Source organism: Palaemon carinicauda, unplaced genomic scaffold, assembly GCF_036898095.1.
Source record: "Palaemon carinicauda isolate YSFRI2023 unplaced genomic scaffold, ASM3689809v2 scaffold91, whole genome shotgun sequence".
Lineage (NCBI taxonomy): Eukaryota > Metazoa > Arthropoda > Malacostraca > Decapoda > Palaemonidae > Palaemon > Palaemon carinicauda.
In genome coordinates this window covers 134,284-155,000 of record NW_027172215.1, presented here as the reverse complement: position 1 = coordinate 155,000, position 20,717 = coordinate 134,284, and the positions used below count along the sequence as shown (strand labels likewise).

Sequence of the window (20,717 nt, the reverse complement as noted above, 5' to 3'; positions counted from 1 at the left end):
TTCAAAAGTTTTGGGATAGTTTCAAAAGTTTTAAGAAAGTTTGAAAGTTTTAAGATAGAAAAGTTTTAAGACAGTTTCAAACATTTTGTGCTAACTAGACTTTACAGATGGGTATAATTTCACGGTGGTTTCTTGATTTCTATCCTCTCCTCTTTTCTTAGTCCCTCCAGGATTTTCCATCTGACATCTGGAAGAAGAAGAAACCATCATGCAAGGGAGTTGGATCTTTAATAGTAGAACTTTTATAGAAATAATTAGTAGTTCTTTTGATTGCTGTTTGGTATCATTAATTAAGGATAGGTTTTGATGGGTTTTGCTTTCAAATGATTTTTATTTTACAATCCAATTATTGTGAATCTTATGTAAATAATTTGTATTGTTATGTAGCAGAATAACCATTTTATAATGGAATAAAGGTTTTTGACTCTCTCTCTCTCTCTCTCTCTCTCTCTCTCTCTCTCTCTCTCTCTCTCTCTCTCTCTCTCTCTCTCTCTTTATTAGAAAATACTATTGAATTCTTAGACATGATAATTTTACATTGGACATGGTACAGAGGTTATGGCACTACCGAAGATTAGAGAACAATGGTTTGATTTTGGAGTATCCTTCTCCTAGAAGAGCTGTTTACCACAGCTAAAGAGTCTCTCCTAACCTTTGGAAAAGGAAAATGGCCACTGGACAATTACAGTGCAGGAGTTAACCCCTTTTGAGTGAAGAAGAATTGTTTGGTGATCTCAGTGTTGTCAGGTGTATGAGGACAGGAGAATCTGTAAAGAATAGGCCAGACTATTCGGTGTATGTGTAGGCAAAGGGAAATGCGAACCGTAACCAGAGAGAAGGATATGTTCAGGGTATTATGTTCGCACGCACACACATTTACCATAACATATGTCCCTTGCAACGGACTGTAGGTGTTATTACTATCCCATTTCACTAGACTAACTGCAACACAAAATAAATTATCTTTTCAAGTAATTATGCCAAAATTATTTCAACCAATACAGACACCATACATAAAAAAAAACCATGGTGTAGGCCTAGTTTCACGTATCAAATTCATTTACTTTATCCTAACGCGAAATAGACTTATATCGTGTTCGAATGTCTTTAATTCTAACTTCGACTTTGAACAAGCAGTTTTCACTATAAACGTTTTACGGTTATAGGCATGGAATAGGCATCTGAAAATCATGGCCTACACTAATGCATAGCATAAATTTCTCAAATAAAGTTATGATTAACAGAAATAAATCTAAATTTCCAAAACGAAGCCGATGCCAAATCAAATCGAACGTTTAGACTTTGACAAGAGAGGCTTATGACGTTTTGTCCGTATGTGCTGTCGTTCTAATTCTCCCCTACTCATATATATATATATATATATATATATATATATATATATATATATATATATATATATATATATATATATATATATATATATATATATATATATATATATATATATAGCAAAGATTCTTCCGTAAAAAGACGTATGCTATTGTAGAAAGGCAACGGAAATAACCACCCTTACTGTCTGACATCATAAGGGCGAGAACAGTTTGCTCCAGTGTTATTTTACAATATGAAATATGTGTAATCATTTACCCTTAGGGAATTTTGTTTATTATCGTATTAGTTTAGATATTTCAAATTGACTTTATCCGTCATATTAAATGGAATAGTGATATGGTTTATCATTAGGCCTATAATTTCATGCAATCAGCGGTAACTAATCCGTTCAAATTAGTTTTTTTAACGTTTATCTAAATATTCTTCGTATGAACTTAATCAAGTGATTCGCACAGTTGCCTGCTCTCTCTCTCTCTCTCTCTCTCTCTCTCTCTCTCTCTCTCTCTCTCTCTCTCTCTCTGGCAATGTACATGCTCAAAACTAACTATCCTCTCGTCAAGGGATAGAGAATAAGTATCTTGCTATTTCACTCGTGCACACACACTCACAGAGGCCTAATTACTTATCCAGCCTTTTGGCGCCTGTCCCTTATTACACATCACAACTTTGGGAATGTCACCATTAAAAACGCTTCAGGAAAGACAAATGATATTGAAAAGTTCATAGACTTCTGAGCATATAAGATGACTCCTTATTACCAACTGTCTGGCCATCTCCCGGACTGGGGTTCGAGACCCCATCAACCTTTATAGTTTCTTGTGGTGTCTGCAACCTCACCATCCTTGCGAGCTAAGGATGGGGTGTTTGAGGGAACCTATAGGTCTACATGCGGAGTCATCGTGAGCCATTGCCTGGCCCTCCCTGGATCTAGCTTGGGTGGAGAGAGGACTTGGGCACTGATCATGTGTATAAATGGTCAGTCTCTAGGGCATTGTCAGTGTCCCCTGCCACTGCCATCAATGAGTAACCTTTAAAAGCCAAGAGAAAAATAAGGCTTTCATGATCCTGACATCGTATTAGGCAGCTAAAAATTAGTAAAAGACACCCAAGCTCTCAAAGACAGCATAGGCCTAGTCTCTCTCTCTCTCTCTCTCTCTCTCTCTCTCTCTCTCTCTCTCTCATATCCACAGATCCTTTGCTTAGGCTTTAGTCCTTATACCCCTGATGCCAAATGTAAATGTCAAATCCAGTATCAATATTAGTAAGGGAAATAATGAAGTTAGGGTGAAATTTGGCAACGCTGCTCATCTGTCACTCGAATCCTTCGATTTATGAAACGTCAATATTTCTATTTTGTTTATAATGAGTCATTTATAGCTTTTTTTCTTATAATATCTATATAATTTCCCACGTTTTTATAAAATGTAAATTTCGAAATTATAGATTTATTAAAGTCTAGAAAAGACCAAAAGATGCAACATTAGGAATCGACTGTGTTCAAGGTGTTAGCCTTGCACAAACACACGCACGCACACACATTTAAAATAACAATTAGGTTACTCCCAGACAAACAGCAATAAAAATAATTATCTTCTCATGTAATTATGCCAACATTATTCAAATAGAGGAAATGACATATAAAACATTGACGTAGGCCTAGTTTTACGTATTAATATTTATTCAATTTCTCCTGATCGCGAGAAAGACGTATTTGGTGTTCGAATGTCTTTAATCATAACTTCGACTCTGCATAAATATTTATTATTATGAACGTTTTATAGTTTTAATAATAAAATAGCCATTATTCAAGTAAATTAACTAAGACATAAACAAAAATAAAGCACAAGTTACTTAAATAAAGTTATGATTTACAGATTTAAATCTCAATTTAAAAAAAGAAGCTGACGTTGAATGAAATCGAACGATTTGACTCAGAGACAAGAACTCCCCTGACTCGCTCTGTGCTTCTCTCTCTCTCTCTCTCTCTCTCTCTCTCTCTCTCTCTCTCTCTCTCTCTCTCTCTCTCTCTCTCTCTCTCTCTCTCTTCTCTCTCGTTGCCTCACCCCAGAACCTGAATTGTTGTTGCTACTGTTGTTGTTTTGGTGTTTGTTATTCATGATGTTGATAGTACTTTTGTTGTTCTGTGTTGTTGTTCTTGATGTTGTTGCTGATTGTTGTTTAAGATGTTGTTGCTACTGTTGTTGTTCTTGATGTTGTTTCTACAGTTGTTCTTGGTACTGTTTTTATATTAGTGTGTGTTGTTTTTTATGTTGTTGCTCTGTGCTGTTGTTGTTCTTGATGTTGTTGCTGCAGTTGTTCTTGATACTGTTTTCGTATTGGTGTGTGTTGCTCTTGATGTTGTTCTGTGCTGTTGTTGTTGTTCTTGGCGTTGTTGCTACTGTTGTTGTTCCTGGAAATATTGCTCTTAATGTTGTCATTTTTTCCATTGGTGTTGTTTTCTATGTTTTTCCTTCTAATGTTGTTTTTCTTGGTGTGAATAAAACCTTCACTGTTGTTACTCTTGATATCTTAATTCCTGTTGTTTCAGTATTATTTGCCTTGGGATGTTGTTTCTAATGTTGTTGTTCCTAATGACATTTTCCTTTAAAGTTGTAAAACTAAAGAAGATGAAATTAAGATTAAGATTTCTCTCGTCTGTGATTCAAGGCAGTTTTGTTCGAACGTTTAAAGGGATTTGACTTCGCCTTCCTATATAATATTTATTTATTACATACAACATAAACTAAGGCTTGTAATGCTTAAATAAAATGATAGAGTTTGTTTGATGAATTCAATTATAGTTATACCGCAAATGATATATGTGGGATTACTTGTGTTAAATTGAAGTCAAAATTGAGGACATTCGAACGCAAATAGATCAATGTTGTTGCTACTCTGGTGTCAAATCGTAACTCGAACGAATGTTCGAAGTGATTTGACTTCGTCTTCATTTGTTAAATTTATATGAAACAATTGGAACATTAAGTGAGTCTAGTAATTCTTAATTATTATGAATAAGGTGCTTTTGTTAAATTTAATAACATATGTACCGGGAACAACTGGTATTGTAAATACTTGTCCAAATGAAGTCAAACTTGAACACATACGAACGCAAATACTGAAGAAATGGTTGCAACAACGTGTCCCTCCCTCCCCCTCACCTCTTATTTTAAGGCTGAGATCATCTAAAACAAAAGAACGAGACTTGTCATATCATAAATTGAGTTCCCAAATGGAGTTTATTATGTTTTATTATAAACTAAATGATAAACTTTTAGGTCTTACATGACATTAATAATTAATTTCTTTGCTTAGTTGTTTCTTGTAGTGTCTGCAACCTCACCATCCTTGTGAGGTAAGGATATGGTGTCTGGTGGAGCCTGTTGTTTTACCTGCTGACTCATCAGCAGCCATTGCCTGGTCTTCCCTGGGCCATTGATCATATCCCTAACCTCAGAGCCCCAACACATACCCACCCTGCCCATAACCACACACTACCCAGTTGTACATTACCTCCACCCACTTTAACCCCACCCAAGCCCCAAGACCTGTGCCACCCTACCCCAGCCCAACCCCTTCCCACCCTAGCCTAACCCCAACCCTCCCCCATTCCCCTGGCCTAACCCCAACCCTCCCCCAGTCCAACCCTACCCGACCCCCCAACCCATTCCCACCCTACCCTAAACCCCAACCCTCGCCCTCATCCCTCCCCCAACCCAACCCTTCCCACCCTACCCTAACCCCCCCCCCACCCATTCCCACATACCGTACCCCCCACCCATATCCACCCTACACTCCACCCATTACCACCCTACCCTAACCCCAAACCATTCCCACCCTACCCTACCCCCCCCCCACCCTACCCTAATCCCCAGCCCTTCCCCACCCTAGCCCCACCCCCAGCCCCCAAAGCCCCAATCCCCTCCTCCCCTTTCCCTTCCCCTTGTTACCCCACCCTCCCCTCCCCCTCTACTGAGTGCCAACTGCTTGGCTCCTCCCATTTATACCTTCCACCCATTTCAATTCAGCCAATCACAGCTCGTCCTCATCGAAACTTGTTGCCAAATGTATAATAATCTTAGACACAGAACGAGGGATGAGGTTGCTACACCTACATGTCTTATCTGGCCTTGGCTGCGACCAACTACAGTTTACTAACTGTCAGATATATAATTATTTTCTCAGATAAAGAGAAATCTTATACATTTCTTTACATTTTGTTCAAATATTAAAGAAAATTTATATAAAAACAATGGCGTAGGTCTAGTTTTACGAATGAAATTCTTAATTTACAATATTCGTGTAATAGATAATTTTTGTGTTCGAATGTCTTATTATATAACTTCGACTTCGTATAATTAGTTATTAATTTGAACTTTTAAGGGTTATCATAAGCACTTATAGGCCTAGGCTACACTGAAAGCCTTAATTACTTTATGTAAAGTTAGGACTTATTAAATTACTTATTATAACAGTCATTAGAGATAATAAAAACGAAGTCGCTGTCAATACAAATCGAACATATCCGAGAGGAGAAATCTTGTGACGGTTCGTTCGTATGTTGCTTTTCTTTGGTGTCAATATTTTCTTCCCTTGTTGTACTTTATAATACAAATTACTGTATTTATTTAATTTTATGGATTTTGTTTATTATAATCTGTAATATATTTCAAATTGACTAAATCTGATAAAGGATCTGACCTTTGTTCAATGTTACTCGAGTGTGTGTGTGTGTGTGTGTGTGTGTGTGAGCTTAGAAATATACAGAAATTGGAAGATAGAAATTAAAGAAGAAGAATGAATAAATATGACAACTAACTACTGCATCTGTGATATTGATATTTATTTTCAGAACCGGAATAAATAAGTTAAAACTAAATATTATAAATACACACAAAAGGGAAGTCTAAATTAACTATTTTTTTGTGTAAATAAGAAGACTTAAGTCTTTTATCTTTAAACCTTACAGAGAAGACCTAAAGCAAATAATACCATGATTTTCATTTATTGAAAGAAATATAGAAAAGAAGTAAATATTTAGACATGATTTTGAGTAAAAGCAAAATAATTTAATAGAAAGATAAACTAAATCGCTAGATTTTTAGAGGCGCCGTTGTAGAGGCCATATCTGAGGGTCTTGTTTTCAGAGGAATTGTCCCAAAATAGGGAAATTTCTAGTGAATCTAGGGAAAATTGTCCCAAAATAAGGATATTCTAGTGAATCTGGGGAAAAGTTGTGAAAGTTATCATATTTTGGTTTGCTGCTGTGAATTATATTCCAACGTTTTTGGTTGAAAAATATATCTTATGAGAGAGAATATATTATATAACGTACTTTGAGAAGGTGATGAACTATAGGTAGCACTTGTAATAGCTCATGTTGAAGAAGTATGGGAAAAATTACCTCATATTTTGGGGAATTTTGAGGGTATTCTAGGGATTTCCTGTGAGCAAGCTATAATTGTGGACTGTTTTCTAAAATTTTATTTTGCAGATCAGTTTGTGATTAAGGGGAGCCATGTGTTGAAAACGTTTTATTTCCTTTTTTTTACGAAGTGCGAAGAAAATTAATATATTTTTTTTCATTTTTAGGGTTTATTTGACTTGATTTGTATCGAAATTTGTAATATTTGTATTATTTGTGCTTTAATGCCCTCAATATATTACACAATGAAATAGTTCGAGACTCTGATTATACATTTGGGAGCCATTTGTTTGTTTACAAAAGTTTGTTTACGAACGTTTTGATTTTTGACCAAGTTATGAAGGCTTTGAGGTTTGTTTTAGAGTTTCTTTATCATTCGAAAGTTGTTATTTTGACGGATTCAAAGGTTTCTTTAGATTGAATTCGTTGTTATGCAGTTGGTTTTCGATCTCGTTGGTGGATCCTATTTGTTGCAATCTAAAGTCATTGAAAGAGAAAAATATTGTAGTGAAACTTCAGTGGGTTCCAAGTCATAGTGGTGACAAGGGAAATGAACTTGTGGACTCCATTGCAAAAGGGGCTCATTCATTTGTTAACATAGTGAATCCTGTACATATTCCAGTTTCAGAACATATCACAGCTTATCGTAGGGCTGTATGGGAGAAGTGGAGATTGGATAGAGAGGCGGAACTTCAATTCTCTCAGCTTGGCCCATATAGAAGATCAAATTTGTTGGGTAGTTTGAAGCGCTACGGCTAAGCGTCCTAATTTGCTTATTATCGCTCCGACTGTTATCTTGTATAGAATAAAAACGTTTGGAAATGGTCTACGGATCTTAAATATGTTGTGTAAGGGGGGGTCCGGGGGGGCGCAGCCCCCCTGGGTAAGGACACGGCTTTTAGCATAGGTTAGGTGGGTTTTTTAAGTTAGCTTCTCCCGTCGTACTCGTAGGTAAGGAAACTTGTGTAAAGGGGGGGGGGACCGGCTTTTAGCATAGGTTAGGTAGGTTTTTTAAGTTAGCTTCTCCCGCCAAAATCTTTTTTAGAACGACGGCCATAGTTCAGAATATTCCCGTTTTCTACGGGATTTGGCCGTCACCTTACAAAGGCTCCAATTTGTTGACAGCTCTAACAACGTCATTGGCATCAAGGAAGCTAAACTCTGCAATTCTTCGACTTTGTGTTGGACACTTAAGACTGAAAGCCCATCTACATCGCCTTTCCCTTGAGGATTCACCTTTTTGCTCTTGTTGTGAAGTAGAGGATGTAAGGCACATTATACTACACTGCCCTCGATATTTTACTTCCAGAGTGTTTCTGAGACATTCTCTGTTTCGGATTGGTGTCCCTTTTCAGCTAGATAGGATCCTGGGGGCTGACTCTGGAACTCCACATGTATTGAAGAAGATCTACCGTCATCTAGCAGTCTTCCTGAAGTCCTCGGGCCTCCTCAAAACTCTATGATTTGTTACAAAGTAAAATATGAGAGGGATAGCACTATGGTTGCCTGATAGGTGACGTGTGCTAATACATTAAGAAAGAAAAAGAAGAAGAAGAAGAGTGCCCGCAAATTGCCGCAGTCTTGAGAAGTTAGAAGTCTAGGAAACCACGATTAAGTTATTTTTTTTAATATATATCAGCTCTATTTTATCCACGTTGAACACAAATATTTCATAATGGTACGGACTACCTAAACTAATAGTTTAGCAATTGTACTTAGTAATTAGCCGTGTCATGGCAAACATTTGTGGCAACTGCCATAAGGTTTAGAGTAGACACTTGTCTATCGTATGAAGACGAATTCCTTCAAAAGGTTATTTCGTAAATTAGTTGTTTTTACGTAATATCTTTTGATCATTTGTATGATAGCAGACACCTGTATTTATAATAACGGCCACTTGAATCTATGATAGTGGCTACCTGTATGTATGAAAGCAGCCACCTGTATGTATTGTAGCAGACACCTGTATGTATGATAGCGGCCATCTCTATTTATAATAGCGGCCACCTATATGTATGATGATGATGGCCGTGCCCTATACTTATTTTCAACTCTTTCGTAAACTTGGTAAATATATATCCATTCACCGTTCTCTGTCCCCACATTATGCATACGTTACCTCCCCAAACTGCCTTTTGACCAGTTCTGAAGAGACCAGCTTGATTCATGAGGCTGGTTAATTTCCTCCTTTAATAATGATAATGATGATGAAATCAAAATTTCCTTCTTTTTTCCTAGTGATTTGTAAGACATCGCCGTCGCATTAAAAAAACCCCTGTCCGTTGTTCTGCAAAACCTCTACTCAAGAACACCACCTGACCTAAACATCCCTACTTAACCTAACCTACAAGTCGTGTCCTTACCTAACGGCTAGACTGCCGTATTCTTAGCCTACCCTGTGTTTGATTTGCAACCCATTTGACTCTTAGCAAGGTAACACAATCATATTTTGTAAAAGGAAATCCATTTCACACCTAAAAAGTAAATTTACATTTGTCCCAATGAACTACATTAACATAAATATAGATGTATATACTGTACTTACATTACTCTAAGTCATTGAAGTCGCAATCTTCATGTACGATCTTCTCCCTGTTGGTCAACTTCCTTTTTGTTGTGGGTGAGATGGCCCGGCAATTAGTGAAGAAGAAGAAGGAATGGGGCGTTTATCGTGTTGGGACGGGCAACAATTCCTGGAATCGTGGCACGAGCTACTGTATTATAACACCGCCATAAAACGTGGATTTGCCGTTGTTCGTTGATTTTCCATCATAGTTATAACGCATTTCACCAAAACAATACTTTGAACAAACGCCAGAATAATCCACCTGGAGTCCTATCTTATACAAATAAGCTGTAAAATCATTACTCTCGGTAAACTTCACAATCCTTACAATTTTCGAATTAGTCGAATTATAAAACGATTTACAAGTATCCTCACTCTTGTAGTGATGTGTTCCCATTTTCTCGTCTCGGTGGATTAGAATGAGCATCTCAAACCACGCTTGGTGCTCCCAATACCCGATTCTGATTGGATGGAAAAGAAAAGCCAAGACTTAAACATCTCCCTTGGTCAAAGTCTTTGGACATCCTGGTATTTGATACAAGTCGACTTGATTATAGGAACTTTCTCCCCTGAAAGGAGCTAGGGTTTTGATCTGTATCTGTGAAGGAATAATTAGAAATGTTTAAAGTGATTCGTATTTTTCCTAATAATACAACCCTGAGTCCACTCCTCAAGGCATAGGCAAAGGTCGGAAGCGTCTGTGCAGTGTGCTGGCGAGGGGACAGGCTCTCCAGCCACCCGCCAGTGCATTCATTACGAACCTCATTATGAATTCTTAAAGCCGAGTTCCATCTACACTGAAATCATACTCTTATTAAAGGATTCAGTTTTGCATAGTTAAAAAAAACACAAATATCTTGAAGATTTAGACATTTTTATCAGGTTTTAATTTCCTCCAGAGATTAATCTAGTTAATAATACCATTAACTATGCTTTCAGGTCATGCAGGTCGGCTGAATTTTGATGCCAATGCGCGCAAATTCTCAACAACAGCTTTTCCTCTGGTCAAGGCTGCACGGGCATACTGCCGCAGCTGTATACGTTTGTGAGTCACCATCTGCTCTGCCGCGTGTTTTAGTACATCCTCTTCAATTGGGACCAAAAGTAAAGTCAACTGTATATGCTAAACTATTCAATATTTGTAATCAAATTAGACCTAAAGCTCTCAATATTGGTGATCCATATAGAAATAGTTTGAATGTTTTGAATTTAAATAACAGTTTTTTTAATTTTGATTGGAATGTAGTGTTTCTTGACTTTGAATTGTTTACCCTTTTCTAACTCTATACAGTGTATACTGTATACAGTTTAATTACTGTACTGTAAGTTTGTAATGCAACGTGATTCGTCCATTATCAAATCGGTCATTTCAGAAAGATAATCCTGCTGGCAGATGTTTCGAAAGCTAGAGACCGCACAAATGTATTTTTATGTGCTGAACGTAGTAAGGATCTTTGACAGTAAGGAAGAGAAAAGCTCTCCCGGCTGAATCAAGATGGAAGGCTACGGGAACTAAGTATCAACACCAAGAATGACAAAAAAGATCTTGCATAGACTCAATTCGGGAAATGTCAAGAATGATGAAAAATTCTGGAGGTGAGTTGTGTACAAAACTTCAGTTTAAGGCAATGCAGTATCTTAGTTTATGAGTTTTCCCATAAAAAATAAAGAAAATTCACATAAATAAACATATGTCATCAGATTTAAAGGTTTCGTAATGTAAATTAATGACAATTTATAACCCCTATCGTCAGAAATAAGTAAAATATTAGAAATCACAATGAAAAGTAAAAATAGCTGACAAATTAACTCACACTTCCGTACCTTTGGTTGGTGGGAGATGAGAATGACCTTCACTATCACTTACTGAATCATTTGATTTATCCTTTTTTCTTCTCATTCAATTTTTATAAGGAACCTTTTTAGAGACGATTATTTTTGCTCTTACTTTAAAACGTCATGAACATGGAGTAAGAAGAACGTGAACACTGCATGGATGGTGTATGGGCACCGTTTGACTGCTTTCATTTTAGTCTCCTCAAAGTTTATCCACAAAACATGCCCATACGGTTTGAAATCTTTGCTCACAGATCGATACAATTCTCATAAACCAAGTTGAGTTTGTAGACTCGTATTCAAAGTTACTCCTAAACAGAGTTACTACTGAACTGTACTTTATTTCATAATTGTTCCTGCCCTATATACAACTATATACTAACCCTTTTGCTCTTTATAGTGGCGATGTATTTTAAAAACAGCTGAAATCAGCCATAAGAGTTGTAACGAGGTGGAACTACCCACTACTAGTCAGCAGGGTGGGGCAGACCAGCTACCCCTGTCACGCCCATACTGGTAACGTTACAGTGTAAAACAACTTAATTTTGGCTCGGTAGAAAGTAGACGTTCCGTGTCTCTCTCGTTAACCTTAATAAACTGGCCTTTGACTTGATCAATTGACCCTGGACTTCCCTTAGGTGTGGATACTATAGCTTTTAGTGAAGCAGCGGTCCCCTCCACCGGGAGACTATCTCTCCTTGCCACCTGCGGCAACTCCTGCCTTCCTTCAGGCATTCGGGTCTCCCTGTTTAAGGAATGGCTTCCTAGAGTAATACAATTGGAGGCATAGTAGCAGCGCACACAGTCTCCCCGCGGGTTAACCACTGTGTTCCCCTCCGAGGCTCTGGAGGTAATGCACCGATAGAGTTCTCGTGCCCTTAGCTGCAGCTCTTTCTGCTTCTTGTTCGCTTTCTTTCCTGCAGCTCTGGCGTAAGAACACGAGCAGTTGCAGACTGGTTCCCTTCAGGGCTACCACTTGGGGATACTTTTGGGGTTATCCCAGAAACTAACGCAGGGTACGTTTCTCAGGCATCGCTCGATGCCGACCTTCAACTTGAGCTTAAGCTCGTTGACGGGAAGCAGAGAGCACTGGTTGGAGGTCCACCTCCATGTGTGTGGCATCCTTCCCGTTCATGGTAAAGACACCCTTTCCCACTAGGAGATATCAGGCGGCTATCTCATCCCTGGGAAAGGCGTCCTTGCGGGTGCTTCCACAAGTGTGTGCTCTATTCATCCTTGCCTCGCTCTTGTTCTTCAGAGCATAGCTTCTTGGAGCTAGACGGCGATATAGTAATTTGCAGACTGTGGCCAGGAGTAGCACGCAGACTATTTAGTGTCAGAATGTCGACCACACACTAACTTCACACTACATAAAAAATATGGTGGAATGCCCCCAGATCTGGGCAAAAGGGAAACAATCAGGAAAGAATGGGTCACTGGGCACCATCCCTTGATTTTATTTCAAAATGAGAAAAGATAAATAGAAAAAAGCCATGTTTACTAATTTGAAAAAAAATAATAATTACTGAAAATTAAGTAACACAAAAGACACTCTTTCTAAGGGTAAGACAAAGTAACCTTTGATGAGGTTGTCACAGTTGGCACATCTTAGTTATATGCTCTCTTGTCTATGGGCTTTGCATATCGGTACATCTCAAGATGCAAACATTGTCTGCCCTTAAGGACTACAGTAAACAGAATGTCAACATGCTACCTACATTGTTTGCCAAAATGGAGTAAACAATGTCAACATGTCAACCACATTATTTTAAAAAGGCATCTAACACAACTAAATTTTCCCTCGCTTACCCATGCGAGTCCAAAGTCCCATAATTCCCGCTTTTCTTTTTCAAAATAATATTCTCTATTGAGACCTGTGCAAAGAGAAAACTTCTTATGTCTACTACTCTTTCCGCAGGTGGCGTAGCAGAAGTCCTGGGGGTTCTAGCATCAGTTAAATCTTTAGTACCTTCTTTGCGGATGGAACACTATCAATAACCAAAGAAGGCCACGACCTTCTATCAATGTTTGTTGGATTTACACTGAGGGCAGGAGTAGCATTCACATGTATTTCCCTCCACCTAGAAGGAGTCTGGACGGAAGGGGTTTCCTTCTCAGAGCTGCAGGTGATAGCTGACTTCTATACGGGTGACCTATTGCTCACACTGCGCGACATGGTGGTTAGCCGAGCCACAGGGCAAGCACAGGTTGAGCCGTCTGCGACACTCATTCACGATGTGCCCTGGTTTCTCGCACCAAGTACAGTACCTCCTCTGGAATTGAGGAGACCTATCCGGGATGCGCATTGATGACAGGCCCACTTCCACAGATGCAGGCTTCGGGACAGGTCGAGGAGGTGTACGTGGGTAGACTCGCTCGGGTGCAGGTGAAGTTTGGAGGCAGCCATGTCACCCCTGTTAGCATCCGAGCTGCGCCATGACTGTCCCACACAACTAATGGCCAAGTTCTCTGCCTTCTGGCTTTGCTGACAGGTTGCCTCAACAAGAACACCCAACAGGTGTAGGGCATCCTGCCAAGTGGCTTGATGGCCGGCAGAGATGTTGATGGTGGCCAGAGATTGTTCCAGTCAACTCGCAGCTTTTCTTTGCATCGTTTACGTCACAGCTCTTTCCGGTCTAGGTTACGTCGAGAATACGCTGACTTACACCAAGAGGCCAACGGCATGGCATAAATTTTCAACAGCAATGGGGTTAGGTGGCTGCTCGCAATTCCTGCCCCTTGCCGTTGTACCCCAGGGTACAAGATGGTGATGCTTATTGCTTGCTTGCGTCTCCCATAGTACCCCCAAGGCACGAGTCTCACGAGCAATTTCCGTTTGGGGTCATCTATGAGTCTTGTAAGCTATGACGCTGTAACACTTCAGGGTTATTGCGTACATCGTGACCGTTGGGCACAACAAAGCTCATAGAGTTTTGTGAGGCCAAGCCCTTTGGGACCTGGGCCTCTGAGTTTTGACCTCTCACAAGGGAAAACCTGCCCTTCTTCTAGTTCAGCACAACCTTATTCTTCTCCTTGTGAGCAAATACCTTCTCTGGTAGGAGGGCATAAGTACCTTGCTCCATGATGCATCAGCGTGTGTTAGCAAAGACACCAGTCTCACAGAGAAGTCATGCGCATTGTTGCACGCCCATCCAACGAGGGCTAGCATGGTGTATTGTCGAGTGCCTCTGTCTAACGAAGGTTTGCTTGCAACCCAGGTTAATCGCCATATTACTCATAGTGAAGTGGCGGGTCCCTACTCACCAGCCCGCAGAGCTTCAGTTTTGCTGTTGTCTCAAGTACATGTGAATAACTTTGGCAAGTTTTAAAAGAAGCCACCTGTGGTTCGCATTGTTATAGGCTGCTGTTAGGTCATAAGATATTACCCTTGTGATTTTCCCAAGCTCAGAGCCATCCTCAATATACTGAGTGAGGCTAAGTACCTGAAAGCAGCAGGATCTTCCTGCCTGGAAGCCAGCCTGCTCTGGTGTCGGTTGATCTTCGACTGTGGGAGCTATGGGGACCATCGTCACCTGTTCGTACAGTTTATGTAAGGTGCAGAGGAGAGATACTGGCCGATAACTCTTAGGGATCATTGGGTCTTTGCCAGGTTTCAGCAAGGCCACAACTTTAGCTTCTCTCCATAGTTTTGGGATCTTGAAAGTTCTTGCAAAGTTGTTAAGAAGGACTAATGCTCGTGATTTATTCCTGTTGCCAAAGTGCAGCATTATCTCAAATGTAATGTCATCCAGACCAGTAGCTTTTCCTGGTTTATTGTGTTTCATGGCTTCCTGGAATTCTTCAACAGTGAGTGGTTTAATCTCTTTATTCTCTCGCATGGCATGTTTCATTTCATACTTCATTCTTTTGTGATATCTTCATTCTTTGTCATATGGCATTCCATTAAGTAAGAGTTATTTTGCGCCTGCATTAGGTGTTACGGTAGCTATTCTCTTTTGGGTGTTCTTATTCAAATTCAGTTGACTGATTGTTTTCCATGCTTTCTTACTGTTCTAAGTCATATCTGTGCTGGTTATCAGTTCTTGCCATCTCTCCTTTTTCTCATTGGCTACAGAGGCTAATAAAAGTTCTAGTTCAGTGCTGTTTTAGACAGACAATTCTGAATTGTACTGTTGAACAGGTTGGGCTTATACCACCCAACAGCTAATGACCCCCAGCTCGTTATGAATTTGAACGACCGAGTTCCAACGTCGCAGAAATCAACCTCTCGTTAAAAGTCTCAGGTTTGTTTGATTAAAAAAGAACGGTTCGCTCAAAATCTATTTTTGGGTGAGATAGCCAAGTCGTCCCGATGGAAGGTTCCTATAAGTAGCTTCCTAGGGTATATTTGACTACAGTGATATTCCCAGAGAATTGAACTTAAGGTCTTCAGAATTCTAACCACTGGTGCAAATATCCTTGAAGTTTCCTTTAAGGATATCGCATAATATCAGGGGACGTATTCTTGACACGCCACATAGCAATCTGCATCCAGCATAGCGTTTACGCTTCGAGGGGAAAAGTGGCAAAATAAAAGAGGAGCCGTAATAAGGTTCCCTTCCTCCGTTACTGTTTGAGTACAGTAGGTCCTCGGGTTACGACGGTCCCGATTTACGCGGTTTCGCCGTTACGAACGCGCCCCATAAAAATATAAAAATAATATTAAGCGTCGTTCCGTCTTACACCGTTAGCGTCGTAAGCGACGTAAACAATTGCGAACTAGTTTCTAGCGCGCGGTGGATGAATACGCTTTGCGGTGGTTGTGGGCGAGGAAGACGGCGTCGCTCAGTTCCACTCATACGCCATTTTTGGTTGTGATTGCCTGTTCTTTCTCTCACGTGTTTGATCGTTTTTTTTAACTTTTTGCCCTTCATTATGGCTCCAAAGCGCAAGGCAGATTCTTCTGATGGTAGTGCATCGAAGAAAAGGAAGGCCATCACCATGGAAGTGAAATTAGACATTATTAAGCGGTCTAAAAACGGTGAAACGCCAACGAACATTGGCCGATCGCTTGGCCTTAGCCGTTCGACCGTGGCTACTATCCTTAAAGATAAGGAGCGCATTGTTGAACACGTAAAAGGATCTGCTCCAATGAAAGCAACAGTGATAACGAAACAGCGTAGTGGTTTAATTATCGAAATGGAAAGGTTATTAGTGCTTTGGTTGGAAGATCAAAATCAACGGCGTATTCCAGTGAGCTTAATGGTTATTCAAGAGAAGGCTAAAAGGTTGTTTGAAGCGTTGAAAAAAGAAAGGGGGGGAGAAAGTGAAAGTGAAGAGTTTTCGGCTAGTAGGGGTTGGTTTATGCGATTTAAGGCTCGGGCCAATTACCATAATCTTAAAGTGCAAGGTGAAGCTGCTAGTGGGGATGAGAAAGCAGCAAGTGAATTTCCTAAAGCGTTGGCTGAGATAATTAGGGAGGGGGGTTATTCTGCTTATCAGGTGTTCAATGCGGATGAGACAGGTTTATTCTGGAAGCGCATGCCTAACCGCACGTACATAGCAAAGGAGGAGAAGTCAGCACCCGGTCATAAAGCGGGCAAGGAGAGGCTAACTTTGCTTCTTGGGGGAAATGCTGCTGGCGACTTCAAACTGAAGCCCATGCTGGTCTATCAGGCTGAAAATCCAAGGGCACTCAAGGGAATTTGGAAGAGTCAACTCCCAGTCATTTGGAAGGCAAATAAGAAGGCATGGGTGACACTTGCAGTGTTTGAAGACTGGTTTATCAACCATTTTGTACCTAGTGTGGAGCGGTATTGCGCCCAAAAGGGTATCCCCTTTAAGGTGTTGCTATTGCTGGACAATGCCCCTGGACACCCTGCCCAGCTGGGAGACTTTCACCCTAATGTGAAGGTGGTTTACCTTCCACCTAATACCACGGCCCTTTTACAGCCTATGGACCAGGGAGTGATTGCTTCATTCAAGGCCTACTACCTCCGAAGAACAATTGCTATGGCATTACAGGCAACTGAAACGAAGAAGGACTTGACTCTGAAGGACTTTTGGAAGTCCTACAACATCCTTGATGCTATTAAGAACATTGCTGATTCCTGGGAGGAGGTGAAGGTTACAAACATGAATGGTGTTTGGAGGAAGCTATGTCCTCAATTTGTTAATGATTTTCATGGGTTTGAGGACACAGTTGACCATGTTATCAAGAACATTGTTGCCCTGAGTAAGGAAACCGATTTGGAGATGGAGGTTGATGATGTTACGGAGCTGCTAGAATCTCATGGAGAGGAGTTATCTGCTGGGGACTTGATACAACTGGAGAAGCAGATCATAGAGGAAGAGGAAGAAGCCCCCACCCCAGACCCTAAGGCTTTCACAAGGCAGGGCTTGTCAAAAGGTTTTGCCGAGATACAACAAGCATTGGCAACTTTCGAGGCTCAAGATCCCAACATGGACAGGTTCACCAGGGTTTCCAGAGGTGTCATGGACTTACTGCAGTGTTATAAGGAGATTTTGGATGAGAAGAGGATCCTCTCTGTCCAGTCTAACCTGGAGCGGTATTTTAAGAAAGTAGAGAGAACTGCACCCTCTACATCAGCTGCCTCTACTACTCCAGATTTGCCAGCAACAGAGCCTCTACCATCAACCTCAGCTGCCTCTATTGCTACAGAGCCTCTGCCATCAACCTCAGCTGCCTCTGCTTCTCCAGCTTCTCCACCACCTCTTGTAGGCTCTTCACCTCCAGACTCGCCTGCCCCAGCTTCTCCAGCATCTTCTGTCTCACTTCCAGAGAATCCTGATTCACCTGCCCCAGTTTCTCCAGCATCTTCTGCACCTTCCTCTCCACAATAAACCAGTCTCTCCGTCCCTTGCAACATCCCTTCCAGTGTGCAAGCCAACCATAGGAATAAGGTAAGGAATTGTTCTCTTTTTTTTTATTGATATTTACTTTAATTCATGTGGTAAGGAATTGTTTTCTTTTTTTTTATTGATATTTACTTTAATTCATGTGGTAAGGAATTGTTTTCTTTTTTTATTGATATTTACTTTAATTCATGTGGTAAGGAATTGTTTTCTTTTTTTTTATTGATATTTACTTTAATTCATGTGGTAAGGAATTGTTTTCTTTTTTTATTGATATTTACTTTAATTCATGTGGTAAGGAATTGTTTTCTTTTTTTATTGATATTTACTTTAATTCATGTGGTAAGGAATTGTTTTCTCTTTTTCTAATATTGTTTTCATGTCATTTGATACATTTTATTATAGTACAGTATACAGTAATACTTTACAGTACAGTACAGTACAGTACGTATATTTATGGTGTTCCGACTTACACGGAAATTCGGGTTACACCGCGTCTTAAGAACGGATCAGCGTCGTAACCCGAGGACCCCCTGTATAACTACCGGGTAAGTATGTTTAAAAATTTATTTTATAATGAAAATATCATTTCTATCTATCGCTAACTATTATTTAAATGCTAGGAGGTATAGAAGTTTTAGAACATCTGTTTAGTTAGATCCTTAGACGAGTACCTATGAGATCGGCTTCCTTGCATAAAAAAAAACTCAAGATTCTCTTCAGTCAGAGAATACCATGTCATTCACCATAACTTGAGGAGAGTCTCTCCTTCTTCTTCCCTCAAAGTTATAATGAATGACATTAGAGAAAAGGCTTCTCATCTCCTAAGTGTTTAGGCATTAGAGAAATAGCTACTTCTAGTTTCTTGAAAAACATTTCCTTGAAAAAATAATGAGTGTAGGCCAATAGAGGTATAAGTCTATCTTGCATTCCTCTTACTTAAGAGAAGTTCAAGTTGTGTATATTTCATGAGGTTTGTCACACCCCCTTATTTGGGGTAGGGGACATTTTAGATTAAGAGGTAAATCATTTTTAATTTTGTACCTTTTTTTTATTTTGTCAGATTTGGGAGTGGGTGAGGGGGATAGGCCAGTACGTTAGACTTCTTTAAAGAGTTTTTTCTTTTAGCTATTTCTCGATTTCGTTGCATGTTGGTAATAGTCCTGTTGGTGAGGTAATACTCTTAAATATATATAAGGCAATATATTGTGGAAAGTTCTCAGCTTGGCAGGTCTTTCCCCTTTTTAATGAAGAGTTAAGAGAGAAGTCAGGTGTCCTCTTATGTCTTTGAGGCAAGTTGTATGGTGTTTGAATCCCTGGTAAGAGTTTTATGAAATAATTTATCAATTGTCTTATTGCGGGGGCGATTTATATAACCATTCCCAAATGATTGTCTCTACCCATTTTCTAGTTAGTGTGGGAAGCCAAACAATAAATGTTGGGTAAGACTATTTAAAACAGATTAAGTAAATTATTATTTGTGTCAATAGGCATAAAGAGATGATGATAATGATTTCAATATTTATCCAACATTAGTTTGATCCCACCCTCCTTCACACACCTATTTTGGACTAAACAATGGTGACAGTTTTACACATGGTGAATAGTAATAGTCATTGATGTATGGGAATCTAATCTTTACTAATTCTCTACTAATCTACTTATCTTAGAGATTACCAAATCTACTTTCAAAGCTTATAGCACAGATGAATCTGGTCAAGTATTGAAATGATAGAGTTCTTTTTAGAAATTTAGTTTTTTTTTTGTCTTTAAATTTGAATTACTAATAGTTATTTATAATTACATAAAGCAGCAGTTAAAAGTGAAAATTATCCATTTATTTCTTCATTTTTGTGGAATTCTTTTCAGGAAGAAGAATTGGAGTGTAACGAGAAGATTCAGTGATTTCTTGGGACTTCATTGTTAATTGGTTGAAAAGCGCTTGCACTGCGGTCGAATCATCCCGTCTGCTCCCGAAAAATCTGCTATTGGCACTACAAAAATAAAGGTCAGTGGTTAGGTTAAAGAAAATATATTTGTGTAGTGTTAACTCGCCCTACGTTTATGTAGTTGCTGGTCGCATTTGTATGATATACCTTATACCATGTTTTTGAAATTTTTCATTTATTTTCATTAATGGAGTAAGGCATAAACATAAGAATTTTTTTTTTATTGTTATTGATTACATTATTGTAAGTACCATTATCAATGAGAAACTACAGATATTAAAACAGGTTGCTACAAGCCGAAGAATCCAGTATTGGAAGTAGCCTGGTATGTAAATAAAGCAGACAGAATTTTTAAGCCTAAACCCTTTAGATAATACCAGTGAGAATCTAAAATGTTTTTTTATATTGTTAACCCTTTTACCCCCAAAGGACGTACTGGTACGTTTCACAAAAGCCATCCCTTTACCCCCATGGACGTACCAGTACCTCCTTGCAAAAAAATGCTATAAAAATTTTTTCCTTTTCATATTTTTGATAATTTTTTGAGAAAATTCAGGCATTTTCCAAGAGAATGAGACCAACCTGACCTCTCTATGACAAAAATTAAGGCTGTTAGAGCAATTTAGAAAATATATACTGCAAAATGTTCTGGGGAAAAAATAACCCCCTTGGGGTTAAGGGTTGGAAATTTCCAAATAGCCTGGGGGTAAATGGGTTAAAGGTAGTTCCATTTTTTTTCAGTCCAACTTTGGATAAAGAAAAAAAGAATAAA

General features: G+C 39.3%; 2 long non-coding RNA genes across 2 annotated transcripts in view; one reads left to right on the top strand and one right to left on the bottom strand.

The window, feature by feature from the left end:
* LOC137637663 (uncharacterized) overlaps window positions 1-20,717 on the bottom strand; it is a 101,784-nt gene that overhangs the window by 30,306 nt on the left and 50,761 nt on the right. The gene's annotated exons all lie outside the window — the stretch shown is intronic.
* LOC137637664 (uncharacterized) lies at window positions 8,336-10,861 on the top strand. The gene is made up of 3 exons (XR_011043744.1): window positions 8,336-8,456; window positions 10,284-10,448; window positions 10,718-10,861. It is a non-coding gene; the product is annotated as an uncharacterized lncRNA (long non-coding RNA).